The sequence below is a fragment of the Ranitomeya variabilis genome, chromosome 1 (genome assembly GCF_051348905.1).
Source record: "Ranitomeya variabilis isolate aRanVar5 chromosome 1, aRanVar5.hap1, whole genome shotgun sequence".
Classification (NCBI taxonomy): domain Eukaryota; kingdom Metazoa; phylum Chordata; class Amphibia; order Anura; family Dendrobatidae; genus Ranitomeya; species Ranitomeya variabilis.
This window is the reverse complement of record NC_135232.1, coordinates 570,808,597-570,820,156: the sequence shown is the minus strand read 5'-3', so window position 1 is coordinate 570,820,156 and position 11,560 is coordinate 570,808,597.

Below are 11,560 nucleotides of genomic sequence, written 5' to 3'. Positions count from 1 at the left end.
AAAACATATTTTTTTCCCACAAAAATGATTTTTAGCCCCCAAAATTTTTATTTTCCCAAGGATAACAAGAGAACTTGGACCCCAGAAGTTGTTGTTCAATTTGTCCCGAGTACGCTGATAACCCATATGTTGGGGTAAACCCCTTTTTGGACGCACGGGAGAGCTCGGAAGGGAAGGAGCACTGTTTTACTTTTTCAACGCAGAATTGGCTGGAATTGAGATTGGACGCCATGTCGCGTTTGGAGAGCCCCTGATGTGCCTGAACAGTGGAAACTCCCCAATTCTATCTGAAACCCTAACCCAAACACACCCCTAACCCTAATCCCAACGGTAACCCTAACCACACCCCTAACCCTGACACACCCATAATTCTAATCCCAACCCTAATCCCAACCGTAAATGTAATCCAAACCCTAACCCTAACTTTAGCCCAAACCCTAACCCTAGCCCTAACCCTAACCCTAGCCCTAATGGGAAAATGGAAATAAATACATTTTTTTAATTTTATTATTTTTCTCTAACTAAGGGGGTGATGAAGGGGGGTTTGATTTACTTTTATAGCATTTTTTATATCGGATTTTTATGATTGGCAGCCATCGCACAATAAAAGACGCTTTTTATAGCAAAAAAGTTTTTGCGTCTCCACATTTTGAGACCTATAATTTTTCCACATTTTGGCCCACAGAGTCATGTGAGGTCTTGTTTTTTGCGGGACGAGTTGATGTTTTTATTGGTAACATTTTCGGACACGTGACCTTTTTTGATCACTTTTTATTCCGATTTTTGTGAGGCAGAATGACCAAAAACCAGCTATTCATGAATTTCTTTTGGGAGAGGCGTTTATACCGTTCTGCGTTTGGTAAAATTGATAAAGCAGTTTTATTCTTCGGGTCAGTACGATTACAGCGATACCTCATTTATATCATTTTTTTATGTTTTGGCGCTTTTATACGATAAAAACTATTTTATAGAAAAAATAATTATTTTGGTATCGCTTTAATCTCAGGACTATAACTTTTTTATTTTTTTTGCTGATGATGCTGTGTCGCGGCTTGTTTTTTGCGGGACAAGATGACGTTTTCAGTGGTACCATGATTATTTATATCCGTCTTTTTGATCGCGTGTTATTCCACTTTTTGTCCGGCGGTATGGTAATAAAGCGTTGTTTTTTGCCTTTTTTTTTTTTTTTTTTCTTACGGTGTTTACTGAAGGGGTTAACTAGTGGGGCAGTTTTATAGGTTGGGTCGTTACGGACGCGGCGATACTAAATATGTGTACTTTTATTGTTTTGTTTTTTTTATTTAGATAAAGAAATGTATTTATGGGAATAATATTTTTTTTTATTATTATTATTTAATTAGGAATTTTTTTTTTTTTTTTTACACATGTGGAAAAATTTTTTTTTACTTTTTTACTTTGTCCCAGGGGGGGACATTACAGATCGATGATCTGATAGTGTGCACAGCACTCTATCAGATCACCGATCTCACTTACATCGGTGCAGGCTTACCAGCGTCTGCTCTGAGCAGGCACTCGGTAAGCCACCTTTCTCCCTGCAGGACCCGGATGCCGCGGCCATCTTGGATCCGGGACCTGCGGCGAGGAAGGAGGCGATCACATCGCGTTGCTCCGGGGGTCTCAGGGAAGCCTGCAGGGAGCCCCTTCCCTGCGCGATGCTTCCCTATACCGCCGGTACACTGCGATCATGTTTGATCGCGGTGTGCCGGGGGTTAATGTGCCGGGGGTGGTCCGTGACCGCTCCTGGCACATAGTGCCGGATGTCAGCTGCGATATGCAGCCGACACCCGGCCGCGATCGGCCGCGCTCCCCCCGTGAGCGCGGCCGATCGCGTATGACGTACTATCCCGTCGGTGGTCATACGGGCCCACCCCACCTCGACGGGATAGTACGTCAGATGTCAGGAAGGGGTTAATCAAATGAGTTGCCAATTGAATTGAAAGTCTAGTCCAGACATTGACAAGGTTCGAAAAAAAGACTTTTATTTGAAATAATAATTTTCTCCTTCATACTTTGCTTTTGTCAAAGAATGCTCCCTTTGCAGCAATTACAGCATTGCAGACCTTTGGCATTCTAGCAGTTAATTTGCTGAGGTAATCTGGAGAAATGTAACCCCGTGCTTCCAGAAGCCCCTCCCACAAGTTGTTTGGCTTGATGGGCACTTTTTGCGTACCATACGGTCAAGCTGCTCCCACAACAGCTCAATGGGGTTGAGATCTGGTGACTGCGCTGGCCACTCCATTACAGATAGAATACCAGCTGCCTGCTTCTTCCCTAAATAGTTCTTGCATTATTTGGAGGTGTGCTTTGGGTCATTGTTCTGTTGTAGGATGAAATTGGCTCCAATCAATCAATCTTCTCTCGTTAGAGCCTGTTTGTGCTCTCCTCTGAAGGGAGAAATACACATCGTTTTAGGAAATATTCTGTTTCTGGGAAATTTCTCGCATGGAATTTCTCGCATGGTATATATACCAGTTGCCTCTTCACTTTAGACCACTGGATTCCAGCATTGATCAGGCATTGGAATGTTTTCTGTGCATCCAAATAATCTCACATTTTGTGAAGTGATGATGCCAAAAAGAAATGGTAAAACACTGTTGTGGCAAGTTCCAGTAGTGACAACCATCTGCCACCAGGTTCCAGTTCTTTACTCACCCTCACTTGGTCAACGGTTGGTCATCCACCTCTACTCATGTTGTCTGTTATTGTCCTCTGTGCATCAATGAGTACAGCAGCTCATGCATTTTACAAAAAGTTCCCTTGCCTCTATTGTAGAACCCCCAAAAATATTTTTTTTTATTATTTTGTAAATATAAGAAAATAGCCTTTTAACCCCTTAGTGACAGAGCCAATTTGGTGCTTAATGACCAAGCCAATTTTTAGAATTCTGACCACTGTCAATTTATGAGGTTATAACTCTGGAAAGCTTTAACAAATCCTGCTGATTCTGAGAATGTTTTTTCATGACATATTGTACTTCATGTTAGTGGTAAAATTTCTTTGATGTTATTTGTGTTTATGAGAAAAACAGAAATATGGCGAAAATTTTTAAAATTTTGCAATTTTCAAACTTTGAATTTTTATGCCCTTAAATCAGAGAGATATGTCACAAAAAATAGTTAATAAATAACATTTCCACATGTCTATTTTACATCCGCACAATTTTGGAAACATTTTTTTTTTATGTTAGGAAGTTATAAGGGTTAAAAATTGACCAGCAATTTCTCATTTTTACAGGAAAATTTACAAAACCATTTTTTAGGGACCATCTCACATTTAAAGTCACTTTCAGGGGTGTTGATGACAGAAAATACCCCAAAGTGACACCATTCTAAAAACTACACCCCTCAAGGTGCTCAAAACCACATTCAAGAATTTTATTAACCCTTTAAGTGCTTCACAGGATGTGGAAGGAAAAAATTTACGTTGAACTTTTTTTTTTTTTACAAACATTTTACTTCAGAACCAATTTTATTTATTTTCAAAGTAGTAAAAAGAGAAAATGAACCACAAAATTTGTTGTGCAATTTCTCCTGAATGCGCAGAATGTGGGGGTAAACCACTGTTTGGGTGCATAGCAGAGCTTGGAAGAGAAGCCATTTGACTTTTTCAATGCAGAATTGGCTGGAATTGAGATCGGACACCATGTTATGTTTAGAGAGCCCCTGATGTGCCTAACCAGTGGAAACCCCCCACAAGTGACACCATTTTGGAAACTAGACCCCTTAAGGAACTGATTTTGATCTGTTGTGAGCACTTTGAACCCCCATGTGCTTTACAGAAATTTATAACGTAGAGCTGTGAAAATAAAAAATCGCATTTTTTCCGCAAAAATGATTTTTTGCCTCCAATTCTATATTTTCACAATGGTATCTGGAGAAATTAGACCATCAAAGATGTTGTGCAATTTGTTCTGAGTACACTGATACCCCATATGTGGGGGCAAACCACTGTTTGGGCGCATGGCAGAGCTTGGATGAGAAGGAGTGCCGTTTGACTTTTTCAACGCAGAATTGGCTGGAATTGAGATCGGATGCCATGTTGCATTTGGAGAGCTCCTGATGTGCCTAAACAGTGGAAAACCACTAAATTGACAACATTTTGTAAACTATACCCCTTATGGAACTTAACTAGATGTGTGGTGTGCACTTTGAACCCCCAAGTGCTTCACAGAAGTTTATAACGTAGAGCCGTAAAAATAAAAAAACGTTTTTTTCCTTCAAAAATTATTTTTGGCCCACAATTTTTTACTTTCACAAGGGTAACGGGAGAAATTGACTGGACCCCAAAAGTTGTTGTCCAGTTTGTTCTGAGTATTCCGAAACCCCATTTGTGGGGCGGACAATGTTTGTGCACACAGCGGAGCTCGGAAGGGAATAGTGACATTTTAAAATGCAGACTTTAATGGAATGGTCTGCAGGCGTCATGTTGCGTTTGCAGAGCCCCTGATGTACCTAAACAGTAGAAACTCATCACACGTGACTGAATTTTGGCAACTAGACCCCCCAAGGAGCTTATCTAGATGTTTGTTGAGCACTTTGAACCCCCAAGCGCTTCTCAGAAATTTTTAATGTAGAGCTGTGAAAATAAAAAATCATATTTTTCCACAAAAATGATATTTTCACCCCCAAATTTTTACTTTCACAAGGGTAACAGTAGAAATTGGACCATGAACTTTGTTGTGCAATGTGTCCTGAGTAAGTTGATATGTGGGGGGGACCACTGTTTGGGCACATTGCAGAGCTTGGAAGGGAAGGAGCGCCATTTTGGAATAAAGACTTTGATAGGATTGTCTGAGGGTGTCATGTTGTATTTTCAGAGCCCCTGATGTGCTTAAACAGTATAAATGCCCCACAAGTGACCACATTTTGAAAACTAGACCCCCCAAGGAAGTTATCTAGATGTGTGGTGAGCACTTTGAACCCCCAAGTGCTTCACAGAAGTTAATAACGTAGAGCCGTGAAAATTAAAAAATCATATTTTTTTCCACAAAAATGTTCTTTTCACTCCAAATTTTTTACTTTCACAAAGGTAATAGGGGAATTTGGACCATGAAATTTGTTGTGAAATTTGTCCTGAGTATGCTGATACCCAATGTGCGGGGAGGACCACTGTTTAGGCTTATTGCAGAGCTCGGAAGGGAAGTTGTTGCGTTTTGGAATGCAGACTTTAACGGAATGGTCTACGGGCATCATGTGTTTGCAGAGCCCTTGATATGCCCAAACAGTAGAAGCCCCCACAAGTGACCCCATTTTGGAAACTAAACCCACCAAGAAGCTTATCTAGATGTGTGGTGAGCACTTTGAGTGCCCAAGTGCTTCACAGAAGTTTATAGCGCAGAGCCGTGAAAATAAAAATATTTTTTTTCCACAAAAATGATTTTTTAGCCACCATTTTTTTTTATTTTCCCCAGGGTAGCAGGAGATACTGAACCCCAAAACTTGTCCAATTTGTCCTGAGTATGCTGAAGCCCCATATGTGGAGGGTAAACCACTGTTTGGGTGCACGGTAGAGCTCAGAAGGGCAGGAGCACCATTTGTCTTTTTCAATGCTAAATTGGCTGAAATGAATGGTGGGAGCCATGTGACGTTTGGAGACCCCCTGATGTACCTAAACAGTGGAAACCCCCAATTCTAACTCCAACCATAAGCCCAACACACTCCTAACCCTAATGTCAACCCTAACCATAACTCTAATCACAATCCTAACCCCAACACAGCCCTAACCCTAATCCCAACCCTAATCATAACCCTAACCACAATCCTAACCCTAATCCCAACACACCCATAATCCTAATCCCAACCCTAACCATAATCCTAACCCCAAATCTAACCCTAATCCCAAACCCAACCCTAATCCTAACCCCAACCCCAACCCTAACCCTAGTCCCATCCCGAACCATAACTCTAATCCCAAACTTAACCCTAATCCCAAATTTAAGGCTTCTTTTACACTGTCTTTTACACAGGCTGTATTGCCGCAATTTTCATGGTCTGCCGCAATAACAGACAACAAAAAACTTGTGGATCGCTGTTTTTCGGGTATGCAATACTATGGCAAAAGTATTGGAAAAAAAGTTGGTCTGCAAAATCGGAAGTACCGGGGCAGCACAAAGCCAACCTTCCGTTGTTTTTGTGGCCCCATTGAATTACAATGGGGGCCGTGTCCGTAAGCCGTGAAAAGTATAGAGCAGTGTGTGCAATCAGAGGAGAGAGAAATTAAATGGTACATTGGACTTTTTTTGTGGTCGTTGGTAAACGGTTAATATCGCCGATCTCAAAACCGGGGTCGGTAAAAACATTCTCTGGGGTCTCGGAGAAAATCCAACTCTAGGGGGCGATATACACTTTTTAATTAACGGCGCTGTTGTTTAAGTACCCTTAACTACTGCCGTTAAAAGGTGTATCGGCGGTCGCTAAGGAGTTAACATATAGTGGATCCTGGTTGTCACACAGTATTTTTATTTTACCATATCTCAACATGATGTGAATAAGGTTGCCGTCACACTTGCAGTATTTGGTCAGTATTTACCTCAGTATTTGTAAGCCAAAACCAGGAGTGGGTGATAAATGCAGAAGTGGTGCATATATTTCTATTATACTTTTCCTCTGATTGTTCCACTCCTGGTTTTGGCTTACAAATACTGATGTAAAATACTGACCAAATACTGCTAGTGTGACGGCAGCCTAATATGTGGGCAAAACTAAACAGTTGCAGCCATATCAAGTCTCCTTTTCCTCATTGGAAAATGTCTTGACTTGGCACACACACAGTACTATTCAAACATACAAAATATTTGCATTTCATTTATCAAATAATGTTACTTTGCATCAATGTATTTTAGTTATATATCCTATGTAATGTGTGAGAAATGCACAAGCATTTCCCAAAGACAAGAGGACGTTGAGCTGCTCGCTGCATTCTATTTAATCTGCTCATATCAGTATGAAAACATTTTTGGATATCATCATATTGGTCATAGATTTGATTTCTCTTTGCATAACATTCCCTGGGTACATATTCATATTGGTTGTGAATACTCTGGACTGGATGAAGAAAAAAAGACTGGATATAAGTGACCAACTCATCTCTGGAATTAGTCTATGCATCCTTACTCATCGAATCCTTCAAGTGATCTTTGACTGCGTTTTGATCACAAATGTATATCATACAAGTACAACAAATTATAGACTTATAATTACTTTATTGTTTATCTCTACTGTATGCGGCACATTGCTCTTCTCCACATTTCTCGCCATTCACTTTTGCCTGAAAATCGTGAACATCAACCACAAGCTCTACATCTATGTTCAGTGTGGCTTCCCCAAGACGTTTCCATGGATCTTTCTTCCATCTGCCTTTACTACGCTTCTTCTAAGTGCTCCTGCTGCTTTCCAATGGACACCCCAATTTCTAAACTCAACAGATGCTCTACAGAGAACAGGACAATCAATTTTACAACTTTTAGCTAATTATACACCCTGTATTGTGTTCTCTTCTTTTTGTTTTTTATTGCTTTTCATTTCAGCTCTAAATATTATTTTATCTCTGCATAGACATATTAATCATATGCATAATAATGCAGGAGACTTTAGAAGTCAGAATATAAAGGCTCATGTCACGGCAATGAAAAAGGTTCTCTCTTTACTCATATTTAATCTTTTATATTATGCTACACAAACTTTTTCAATTGCAGCCAATATATTACAACTATGGAATCGCGTCTGTCCTTATTTTTATGCAGTGTGTCATATTCTTGGTTTGGCAATATTAATAATAGTAAGCAGCAAGTTACAAAAAAAGCTTCATTTCATTTGGCTTAATTGTTTTTACTTAGAGAAGGAACTGACAGAAAATTCCATCGCTTAAATAGGGCAACGTACAATTATAGTTAATAGAAAAAACTACAAATACATTTTGGGTTATGCAGATTCAATGTAATCATGTAGGTAGAGACTAAAAGGAGGAATGCAAGCTAGTTATTAATGTTTTAAGCGAATTCAAGGATCAATTTAAACTTGCACACAGTGTTAGAAATTTCAGTTAATGTAATAAAATATGCATGCAGTAGATGCTAATGTGAAGGTAACTATCTGCCCAGATATTGCTAATGATTTGTTACCTGTGAGATGGTTGAAGTATGTGCTGCTGGAGGGCTTGGTGACAAGATCCCGTTCAGGAGCGTTGTCTCAGCCGGTGACAGACGCTCAGTGATTACCATCTGGAAGTGTTGGTATACTCAGTGGTATACTTGCAGGACCTGACAGGACCTGCATGAAGCCTCCGATCACGTGACTTGTGAGGTCACGTGATATCAGGAACAAGTACGGATTGCAGGTTTTGTTCTGATGAAGAGGTCCTTTATGATCTCAAAACGCTTTGACTTTAAACCTGTTTAAATAAAATCATTTTATTTCACCGACAATTTGCCATCAGCAGTGCATGAATGATACCTCCGTCTTCATGTTTATATCCATGGTTGTTTTTCCTGACCGATATCTGTGCAGTAGCTGCTTTATATGCCTGTTATGTGTTGCCATTCAGAAACCTAACAAGGTGAGCGTATCGCCCCTTTTTATGACACCCCATTGTCACCAGATAAGACCCTATTGAGCTTTTTTCTTTCCCAGTTTTTCCCTTCCATTGCATAGCTATGAGAATAGTGTACTTTTACAGACTGTAAGAGAAAAAAAATACCACCAAAGACTAAAGTAAAAAGTGTGGGGTGATTTATGAAAGTGAATTAATGAGAAAATAGGTGTAAATAATATTCAAAAAACAAAACTTTTTCAACTTTTGGCATTTTGGCCAGATTCAAGCAGCTCAGCCAAAATTGGAACAACTGGGCAGGATCGGGGACTGGATGGGGAGTGGCTATGCCTGTCCAACAAGTTTATCACTAGTGCAGGCATTTCATATAGAGAAAAGCGCATGCCACTTATAAGATACACCAATTTCATAAAGTGGCATGTGCTTCTTAAAGAATTGGCATGTTGTATTCCAGCAACCTCTACCTTAGGACTGGATTGTGCAATGCCCATATTAATGAATTAGCATTTGCATGTTTATACATTGCATCTAATTTGTAAACTGTAAAATTATATTTTTCTGCATACAAAAACGGCTCCACTGCTGCAATAACCAGACAATTCAAACTGTAATGTAATCATTTAGTATTTTATTGACTCTACAGTGTGGTGAAATACTTCTTAATATGACCTTGGTGAGTGTCAAAAAATGTAAACCAGCATTTTATCGATGCATCAATAAATGCTATGGATTGATACCATTTTAGACTTGTTGAATTCTTCAAAAATACTGTGTAACTCTCATGTTTTTTTTCATTATATTATAATTTATAAATGATGTGAACGGCAGCATCCTCCTGCTAAAACATGAGTTGCATCTTATTCTTTCATTTATGAAGGTTTAGAAACAGAGTTTTTCCTTGTAGTGAAGCTAAACTAAACCTTTTTTCCCATTATCCAGGCTCCAACCTGAGCTGGCATCTTTCATGGCAGATAATGGCTGTGATATTTAGCCATCTTCTGCCTCTAACCGTTGCTCATGGAAAACAGCTCCGCCCCCGGCTGTTGACCTTGTAAATTTTGCTGTCGATATTAGATTAATTATTATTTAAAGAGCGCCAACAAGGGGGACGTGCAGCTCTTACAGCCCATTGGAACTGCTGTGATGTGATTGCGTGGTGACAATGGCTTGACATCATGGGCAGTGGTCTGCTGAAGATACCTTTGTCTGTCATGATGGTTCTACTCTGAAAGCCAGCTTCTCGCTGGTGTTGATGGAAGATCATAATTTTTGCTATATTCAGCAATACTGTGTACTTATTGGCATTGGCAGCATATTGCACAAGTGAATGAATGATCCCAGGTTCAAGTCTGGTAGGTGAATAACCAATACAGTGAAAATTTAAAACAATATATTAAAAAATATGGAAAAAATAGTCAAATTCAATTCACCGCCTCTTTCCTCCATTAAAAATAAATAAATACACATATGTGGTAATGTTAGATCCAGAAATGTCCAAACTAGTAAAATCTGAAATTAATTAAATCAGTTTGTAAACTAATCACAAAAAAATCGAAATACAAGAATTAAGTTTTTTCAGCTATCACAGCACCAAAAGATGCTATAAGAGGTGATCAAAACATTGTTTCTACCGCACAATGGCATCAATAAAAGCACCAGCTCAGGGCACAAAAAACAAGCCATTACAGAACTCCAACTAATGAAAATTGAAAATGTAACGAGTCTTGGAAAATGGTGGTAAAAGTAAATTTTTATTTCTTCATATCTTTCCTAATTTTTTTCACCTCTTTAAAAATATGCATGTATAGCATCCATGTGATCTAACTTTAAAAATACTCACAGAAAAACACACATAAAAAATGCGGAATTATGCTTTTTTTGCAATGTGACCGTAATTTTCAGTTCTTTACATGATAAATTAAATGTTGCCATTTAAAGTCACAACTCACCTCACAAAAAAGTAAACCCTCAAACAGTGATGACACTGAAAATTAAAAAGTCATGGCTCTTGGAAGGAGAGGAAAATTTTAAAATGTAGTATAGCCTTGATGCAAAGGAGTTAATTAGCAAATTAATAAGTAATAAGAGGCTGATCACGCTTGTGTCCATTTTGTCTATCTGATCAAATACTGGAGAAACTTAGGGGTGCTGAGTAGAGATGAGTGAACGTGCTTGGAAAAGATTCAAAAATTTCAAATTCGGCATGAACATAGCACATTCGGATTCGTGTTCGCTTTCACAAGCATTTTTATTCAAAGTCTGCAAAATTCAAAAAGTTTTGTAAATCATCGCGTTTCCACTTTTGTTATTACTCTGGCTAGTATTGTAGTGCTGAATGATGAGCGGAGTGAGGAGGGGAATGTGTTTGATGAGGGGAGAGGGTGTGGAGAGGTTAGAAGAGCGGCTCGCTCTTTTTTTCCCCTTAACTTTATGTGTGTTGATTCTGTTAGCCAATCAGGGTGCAGAAACCATCCACATGACACAAGTTCTTCTGTAATTTGGCTACCGAAGCCACATGTCCCTAGCCATATAAAAAGTAGACCACTTGTTTTGTTGGCACCATTGTCTCAGTGTCACAGTGAAGAGAGTTCCTGAGTTGCTGAAAGTACTGCAGTCCGCAGGCGCCGGGAAAGGTCAGAGAGGCCCAGTGCCTGCGGACTGCAGTACTTTGCTCTGCCCTCAACAGGGCAGACAAAGTACGCCTGCGCAAGAGCCGCGACAGGAAGCAAACAGGAGGACGTCAATGTATGAATATGGGAGGTGCTGGACCCGCACCACGACGCCAATCGGACTGGATCGCACCGGGACCGCCCCTAGGTGAGTATAATATAACTTGTTTTTCTTATCTTTCAGGTTACATCGGGGGCTTATCTACAGCATTACAGAATGCTGTAGATAAGCCCCTGATGGCTGTGGCCTTAGCTTATAGGCTTAAAATAGGGTTACAGGTTCCCTTTAACCACTAGGTCCTCATTAAAACTACAGTTCCAAG